We start from the raw sequence: 9,354 nt of genomic DNA on the forward strand, positions 1-9,354 counted from the left end.
TTTCTCCTAAACTATCAAAGCTATTGCTTTGAAACTTGCAACACTTGTTCACCATCATAAGCTGACACTGTACAGCAAGAAACATAACTCCATCCTGCTTTTTGCAAGAATTATGGCCCTTTTGGACTTAGAAAATCAGGTTTCTTGGTTAAGTTTTGCGTTTTGGTCAACTTTTCTCCTTAATGGTCAAAGCTATTGCTTTAAAACTTGCAACACTTGTTCATCATCAAAAGCTGACTGTGTACAGCAAGAAACATAACTCTGTTTGCATTTTGCAAGAATTATGTCCCCATTTGGACTAAGAAAGTATAAGATTTCTTAGTTAAGTTTTGCATTTAGGTCAACTCCTTAGTGGTCAAAGCTATTGCTTTAAAACTTGGAGCAGTTATTTGCAATTAAAAGCTAACTCTGCACAACAAGTTCCATATCTCTATATTGCTTTTTGCAAGAATTATGGCCCCTTTTGGACATAGAAAATCATGGGTAGGACACTATTTCTATTATAGAGACAAAAAAATCAGATGAGCGTCTGCACCCGCAAGGCGGTGCTCTTGTTATACAGTATTGCAAGAAAAATGGCCAAGTTTTGTTCTTGTTTTAGCAATTATCCTGTGCTGTGTGGTATTAAGACTTGTTCGATCAAAGGTTTCCTTGCTGCAGATAGCATGTCTCCCAATATGATGTTATAGCTGTTGTTTAATTGGAACAAACTTTTTGCACACACTTTGTCTTTCAAAAGGCAACCAAAACATATGTATCTTTAAAGTAGTACTGTACATTTGATAAAAATATTGTTCTACAATGCAGAATTTTATTAAAACCAAATTTTTTCAATGGATCATTGTATCCAAAGGAAATTGGGTCAATAAATAAAAAGGTCATGTGCTTGAGATTTTGTTAGACTGATGTGACGATATTAAACCTTCACAATGGGCTCCTTTGAGTAAATTTCACTTTTGCTGACAATTTTGCATACTAGTGTAAGAAAAGTTTCACAATGATTAAACTTTTCATAGTTGTAGAATTACATGTTTTCACTCATATGGCCAAATAAGGTTTATAGGTCACAATTCCTCAAACACATCAGTTCTGTTTTGTTGGGTTTAACGTCTCACCGACACATTTATAGGTCATATGGCAAATGACCAGCTTTGATGGTGGAGGAAGACTCCAGGTGCCCCTTCATGCATTTTATCACGGGTGGGCTCCTGGGTAGAACCAATGGTCAAGACTTCATATGATGATTAACTATGGTCGGCAGATGATCCCAGTTGTTTTAGGGGTCAGTAGCTGAAGATCACATTGGCCTTTAGATTGAATTTGGTATCCAATTAATAAATGAAGACTGCTTTGGCCTACTGTCATCAAACTTTATAGGATGATTGCCTATCCATATTCTTTAAGGGATCATAAGGTCAAGATCACAGTGACCCCGAGACTGACCCAATAACAACATTTTACTCTACAGTTGTCAAACTTAATAGCCTGTGGTCAGTATATTGTCCCTATTGTTTCAGGGATCAGCAAGTCAAAGGTCATGGTCACAATTTCTTTAGGACTAGAAACGGTTTCCACTTAGTAAGTATTGGTAGAGTGACAATGATCAGAAAAGTCCCCTATTTTAGGAGTAGGTGGGACCCCTCTGTTAACAAGGCGTGTTATATACCAAAATGTTTGGCAATGTCTGTAGTATCTGGAACTGCCGGCATAAATTGGCAAATATGGTGGCGTTCCGAAAAATCCAAGATGGCGTCCAAGATGGCTGCCATAATTGCGAATTCAATGAAAATTGTATGTAACAATGTTGGAGTTTTATTTTTAAAGGTAATGCTAAGTATTTGCATGGATATTATTTGTATTATGATGTACTTCATATTGGAATATAGCAGGGACCACTTCAAGGTCAAGGTCAAGGTCATTTCAAGGTCAAATTACAAAAATGACATAAAAATGATATTTCCTGTATATAGTTTCTTATTTTAAATGATTTTCATATTCACTTTGATCACAAATGTAATAGAAAAACTTGTAATTGGGTGTTTTTCATTTAAGTTATATTTTCAATAAAGAGTATTGATATGTTGTGGATACTAATACATTTTCATACCAGTACATGTTGTCTAAACTTCACCAAAAAAGTCACTGTTTCTGTAATATCAAAAGGTGAGGAGGGACCTCTCTGTTAACAAGGCATGTTATATACCAAATTGTTTGGTAATGCTTGTATAATCTGGAACTGCTGGCAAAAATTGCCAAAATAGGGGGTGTTTCGAGAAATCCAAGATGGCGTCCAAGATGGCCGCCATAAATAACCAATTCCATGAAATGTATGTAACAGTATGGGGGTTTAATTTATAAAGGTGATGCTAAATATGTGCATTGATATAGTTTAATATTATAATGTATCTCTAACTGAAATATAGCAGTAACCACTTCAAGGTCAAGGTCATTTCAATGGCAAAGTACTTAAAGTTCCCCCAAATTTGATATTTCCTACTTATTTTTTCTCATTTTAAATGATTTTTACATTCGCTTTGGTTACAAATGTAAAAGCGAAATTGGTAATTGCATTAAAAGTTGTATTTTTGTTAGAGTATTTATATAATGTGGACAGAAATATTTTTCATACCCGTACATGGCGTCCAGAATTGCTAAAAAACTGCTGGGTTTATGATAATTTAATGTTCAAATGTTATAGATTAATTTTAAAGGTATAGCTACATTTGTGCACGGAAGATGTCTTTAATATTTGTATACTCTTTCTTTTATAAGTTTACTTTTGATAAAGAATATTCATGTTTTGTGAATACTTTGAACATCTTTTTTTTTAATATCAACAAACATTTAGGAAAGAGTATTTAGAATGGTCGTCTGCTAACGGTAAAATACTGCAAAGAGCTTTGGTCAAGTAGTACACCATCTGATATCATACAAAAATATTTAAGCCTACTATAAATAGATAATGATTTCAGTGAATTCAAATCCATCTTTTATAATAAACAAAATAAAAGATAAATACTTTACTGAATTATTTATGAAGAGGTGTTAAAAACAGATAATAGAACATCCCGTTATAACAGGGGTACTGAAAAATGCAACAATTTGCTTGTCTGTTTTGAGCATAGACAGGTAATCAATGCAAAAGACCATTAACTCTATCACTAATTTTCAGAAAATTCTTTGTTGCAATCAAAATGCCACCATCTGTGAACAAACTTAATAGCAAGGGTGAGTTCTCATATAGGAATGGACTGAAACTCCACACATTTTTGATTTTGATGATCTTTCATTCATTGCAAAGGGTTCATAACTCTACTTTACACTGTTACACAATATGCCCCTTTTTGGTTTAATTTTGTATGAAAGCTGGTAGCTCAGCACCCACTAATGAGAATGGATGGAAACTTCACACACCTGTCCACTGTGATGAGCTGACGTGCATGCTACACGTTCCATAACTTTGCATTGCTTTTTTACAAAAATGTTCCCCGTTTTCAACTTTTGTATTAATTGAACTGACAACTGTTAAATTGTTTAACGTTGCTGTCCACCAGCAGCTCTTGTTTCCAAACCAAAGATAAAAAGTGCTTTTCAACCATTATGATTGCTTTCAGCGCTATGTCAAAATCTTTTCCAGACAAAAAATGCCCTGCTGTAAGATTGGCAATTACATCAGAGTCAACCATTAGGTCCTTCAGACCAGCATCACCATAAATATGCCCAGTCTCATTTAACAAAGCCATCATGTAAAGCATGTCAACTTCTATTGGTATAACAACATTTTGTTTTCCGACAGCATTTTTGAACTACTATCAGTATTTGTGCATCTTTCGGCAAACACTTCTTATTTGGCCAAACAATCCACCTTCCTGTGATATCTCGACTCAGCAGCCACTAAATTACCTTTTGAACTATGTAATCTATTATACAGTTCAGCGTCATTCTTTTATTTTGATGTTTCTAGAAGCTGTAAATAAAGTTTTGAACTTTCATCAAAAGATGAAATTCCTTTGGAAGCACAGAATGCAACCAAGCAAAACAATAGCAGACTCTGTTTGATTGAGAGGTAATTGTAAAATGGACACCCCATGCCCTCTAGCACCAGCTTATGCAGAACTTTACTACCCATGAACATTGAGTGGTCTCCTTAATCCCAAAGGACCAGAAAAAATAATAACACTGAATCCAAGTATGTGGAGATTTTTACGGCTGCCACACGGCACATAAAATTTCTGTTGATATAGTTGATAAAATCTGTAAGAAGATCCTTTAGGAGCATAAAATGCAACTAGGCAAAATGATAGCAGACTCGGTTAGACTGAGTCTATTTATGAGAGGAAGTGTAAAGTGCAATACCCCTCATGCCCCCAACTCCTCCCCACTAGCACCGGCCTAAGCATAACTTAAGGTAGCATAGCTTTACCTGCCCGGAATGAATTGCTTTTCATTTACAAGCTATCTTGTCATTAAGAGTTTTGCAAACAGCTAACAAAGACTCAAGGTTTCTGGGATCTATTTCTGTTTTATTTTCTTGTTTAGAACAGAAACAACATCCAACAGAAATGAAATCCAACCGCCGCTGCTTCGATGGTGTTCCTACAGGCAAAAATGCGCCTAAACCCTATTACCACCTACCTTGATATCAATCTATACTTCTTCATGAAATGCATGTTATCATGATGGATTTTTATAGTTTGCATCCTGACATTTGAATTTTGCCTCCATAAAAACTTCAATTGTGTTTATGTAAAGTAACATATTTCATTTGAAACTATAGGTGATTACAATATGATATTCACATGTCTAATTAAAAAGAGTTTTATACGCGAAGAAGTGTATCTAAGTAACACTTATTGAGAAAAATGATATAATTTATGCCATCTGTGAAATATATTTTTCTTTCCTTCACTTTAAAAAGATGGTTGGATTGGATGAAGTAACCGGCATTGTAGGTTATTACTGTAACCATTTGCAGATCAACTTGGCCCATCTCCTTTTTTTAATCGATAGAATTTTACCATTTACGTCACAAAAGAGGCGATGCTGAAAGCATTTTTGGGCCTCGTCTATACAGGTAACTTCGCCCTTTCGGTATTTTTTTCCGATATGAGGTAAGATATTAATTTACGCAACAAGTCGGTAAAATACACTTAATGAACTTGTTAACGTTGGCCCTATGACCAAGAATTTCATAAGATATAAAGTTGATTTAAGTACTGTTGAAACTGGTGTTTAATCGAACTGTAAAAGATATACTAATCGTCATTTAAATTCTAAATGAATTTTGCCACAAAATATTATGTTAAGCATGCATACACACTAAATTTAGGTTAGAATCCTCTAATACATTATATATAGAGATTGTACCTAAAAAATCAAATTCATCTTTATAGGTTTTTTTCAGAGTGAAATGATAGCTAAAGGCACCAATTTCCTAAATATATTTATGGTTTTCCTCTTCTCTATGTCAAAAATAGAAATATTTGATATCTAAAAAATGACTTTCTCAAAATATCTGAAGCAAAATGGACAACTCTTGTTTTGACCGTTTATCAAAGATTTTAGGACTTCCCCAATTATAGTCTATATCAAAAGCTCCCACAGCTAAATAAATTCAATAGAGTATAAGGTAAGTTTACACTACTTTCAACATTTTGAAAGAGCCTATACTGAACTTCCTTTTGTCTTTTAATAAAGTCAAATTCCAAGACTAGCCAAGAGTCTAAAACGCTTGAAAAAATTCTGAGTGAAAGAGAATGGCATGCTCTTTATTATACGCTTACCAAACCGATACCAAAAATGTACCTTAAAGAAATTATTAAAGATTTTATATTGTAAACAAACCCCTACACCATTTTACCATCATTATTTTCCACTCATGAATGCACTCAATTCAGGTGATAATTGTTGATATATTTGTAAATTAGAGGCCCCAACAAAAACATTTTTTTCAAGCTGTGTAAACAGTATATGTTTTAATTTAATGTTGATATCTGAAATTATCCGATTTCTTTGTTTTCAACAGTAAATAAAACACCTTTTAGTTTGTTTAACTACGACTTCTAACGAAAATCATCAAATAGAGTAATCTCCACATGCTTTTTCAGCATTTATTCATTTTTCAAGGAAAGCAAATGATCGTGCTAGTTCCCTCCAGAGAATGTTTAAATTGAGAATTGCTTAAAATACATTACATAGAGTAATTACCTGTCAGCTACCTTAACATGTAGTAATTACAACCACTACCTTAAAACATTGGAATTATAATATTTGACGACAACAAATTTTTGTGTTACCAATTAAACTTTTTATGTTATTTCTCATTGTTGGATACATACATTTTACATTTTGATATATAAATGTTGTGTAAACCAATGTATCACCATCGAGAACAATAAATAAAGAACTTTGGCTAAAAGATCAAAACTTAATAACGTTTCTTAATGTCGTTAATTTTCTTCAAAGGAATGTATGCATTATTCTATATAATCTTCATGCATTACTAAACTTTCTATCAGGGCCTCACTACAACTTACAAAATAACTGTCAATGTAAGTCATGAGAAAAGCGTGCATATTGTGTATGAATACAAAGGGATTTAAACAAATGTAGGTCATATTTTGTCTACCTGATAAGTTGTTTGTAAAAGGACCTATCTGATTTTTCTTTCACTTTTGATCAATGTTTAATGTTGGCTTCAGTCTATTGATCAATTCAGAGTTGTCCCCCTTTGATTTTTTTGGGTAGGTACCATCTCTATTATATAGGCATTGTCCTGCCTAAATTTCAGTGCCCTTTTGCTGCAAACTTTTCTTCTAAGTAATGTATCTCGTGTTTAGCTGTTAAAATATAAAATTCGACTGACGCGTGCTCCAGTTCTTGGAGTCGCTTTTTTAAAATCACTGTAACCTTTCAATGAATGAAGGTCATAAGTTCGATTCCCGGAACTGACCATGCCTCTTAAGTTGAAAAAGTCGGTAATTTCTTATTGAATATGCGAGTCTAAAGCTAGTTCTTCCCAGGAACGAAGGCAAGGCTTATCAACTGCCCGTCTGTCTGTCCGTAAATAACTGAAATAGTGTTTAAAAGGCGGGCATTAAACCCTTCAAAATAAATAGTAGATAAATTCACATATAAACTCATATAAAGGATCAGACTTAAGACTCCCCAACCCCACCCTACACCCCCTCCCCCGAAAAATGCCCCCAAAAAACAGAAACAAAGAACAGTAATCTAGGTCAAAACGCAAATTACTACTAGTATATCTTTTCATTTTTCCCTCCTCGCTAATAATGGTCAAAACGAACAAAAAACGCTGTTTCTATTTGGACGTAGTTGAAATATGTACATATTTGTATTTTCCTTCCTTCGTCTGATACAATATTTTGAAAAAAGGGAGAAATGGTCCATGATGTATATTCAGTACTTCATATTTCCAATAACATGCCTTGTTCAGAACAATTTTGACCAGATTTAATGTAAAATCCTTAAATAGAGTGGAATTATCAAATTGTGTGGGGCATTTCTGTATTTTGACCTTGAAACGACCTTGACATTGACCTTGAAGTAGTCAGCATTGTATGACAATTTGATATGTATCATAAAAATAGATAATATCCATGCAAACATTTAGCTTACCGTAAAAATTAATCTGTAACATTTGAACATTAAATTATTACGGAAACAGCGACATTTTTGATCAATTTTAGACACCATGTACTGGTATGAAAAGTATTTGTTTCCACAACATATGAATACTTTGTATTAAAAATAAAACTTTTAAATGAAAAACATGCAATTACCAATTTCGATATTACATTTGTAACCAAAGTTAATGTACAAATCACTTAGAATTAGAAAAAATAAGGAGGAAATATCATTTTTTGGGTGCGTTTTGTACTTTGACCTTGAAATGACCTTGACCTTAAAGTGGTCCCTGCTATATTTCAAATTGAGGTACATTATAATATGAATAATATCCATGCAATTATCTAGCATTGCCTTTATAAATAAAACACCCACACAGTTACATAAAATTTTCACGGAACTGGCAATTTATGGCGGCCATCTTGGACGCCATCTTGGATTCCTCGGAACGCCACCATATTTGCCAATTTATGCCGGCAGTTCCAGATCATTCAGACATTACCAAACAATTTGGTATATAACATGCCTTGTTAACAAATGGGTCCCACCTCACCTTTTGATATCCCCAGATTGTCACCCTACCATATAGAATGGTTTCTGCAGTGGTCAAGCTTCATAGGGTGATTGCCTGCGCTCAGTAAGTGACTCGTATTGTTTTCGGGGTCAGTGGGTCAATGTCACTGACTCCAGTACTGAAAATTGTTTTCGCTTAATAACTTGAAAGCCTGCCGGCTTGCTGCCTTCATACTTCATAGGATGGTTGCCTGTGTCTATTGTTTTGGGGGAATGTAGGTCAAGGTCACTGTGTCCTTGTTCCGCTCAGTAATCAAAGAACCGTTTGGCATAAAGTCCTCAAACAAACAACATAAGATGATTTCCTGCCAGTAGGCCAGGTCATAGTGACTTCTGGACTGAATATAGGGCAGGCTACTATTGAGGGCACGCGTGCTGTACAAAAAAAAACTTATTTCATAATGTTATTGTAGTGTATGAGACTAGTATGTCATTGTTTTTACAAGACTAAAACACACCTGCAATACTTTTTCCTTTGAAAAGTATTGCTGGAATTATCTTACGTGAAAGTTGACAACACTCAACTTGCAATACATATCTGATGAGAGATACCAACTCAACGAAATATCACATGAAAATAAAAGTTTGGTGTATGAACCTGAAATTAACTACTTAATCAGTAAAAGTTTGTATTCTAGAAAGGTACGTACTTGCCGACGTGTCGTTGCATTAATCAACGTAAAAGGTGAGTTCGAATGTTACTGATGGCAAACCAACAATCTTTTGAAAAAGATCAATTCCTGTACTGACTAAAAGTAACTATTCATTTGCAACTTTTTAATTTCGAAAACTGTATTCTTTGGGCAGCAAAGTTTATTACATAAACGCTGAAACAAATGCATCAACATGAAATGCATAAAAGCTTCAAATATTGTAGCGAGCATGATGTAATTTGGATTTTCAAAAAAAAATGGAGATTATATGGGAAAATGCAATGCACACGACTATAAATTTAGTGATAATGTCCTGTCTTTATAATGTCAACTCAATACTTTGTAAAGTACATAATTCTTTTAATATATTCACGAAATTCAATTGTGAAAAGTTCGATTTATAGATTTAATATTAAGCTGTATACGGCAAATAAGCAATTTCCATTAATGTTCAATTTATAAATGTCTTTCATCCTTTTAA

This window comes from Mercenaria mercenaria, chromosome 2, assembly GCF_021730395.1.
Source record: "Mercenaria mercenaria strain notata chromosome 2, MADL_Memer_1, whole genome shotgun sequence".
In the NCBI taxonomy this organism is placed as follows: Eukaryota; Metazoa; Mollusca; class Bivalvia; order Venerida; family Veneridae; genus Mercenaria; species Mercenaria mercenaria.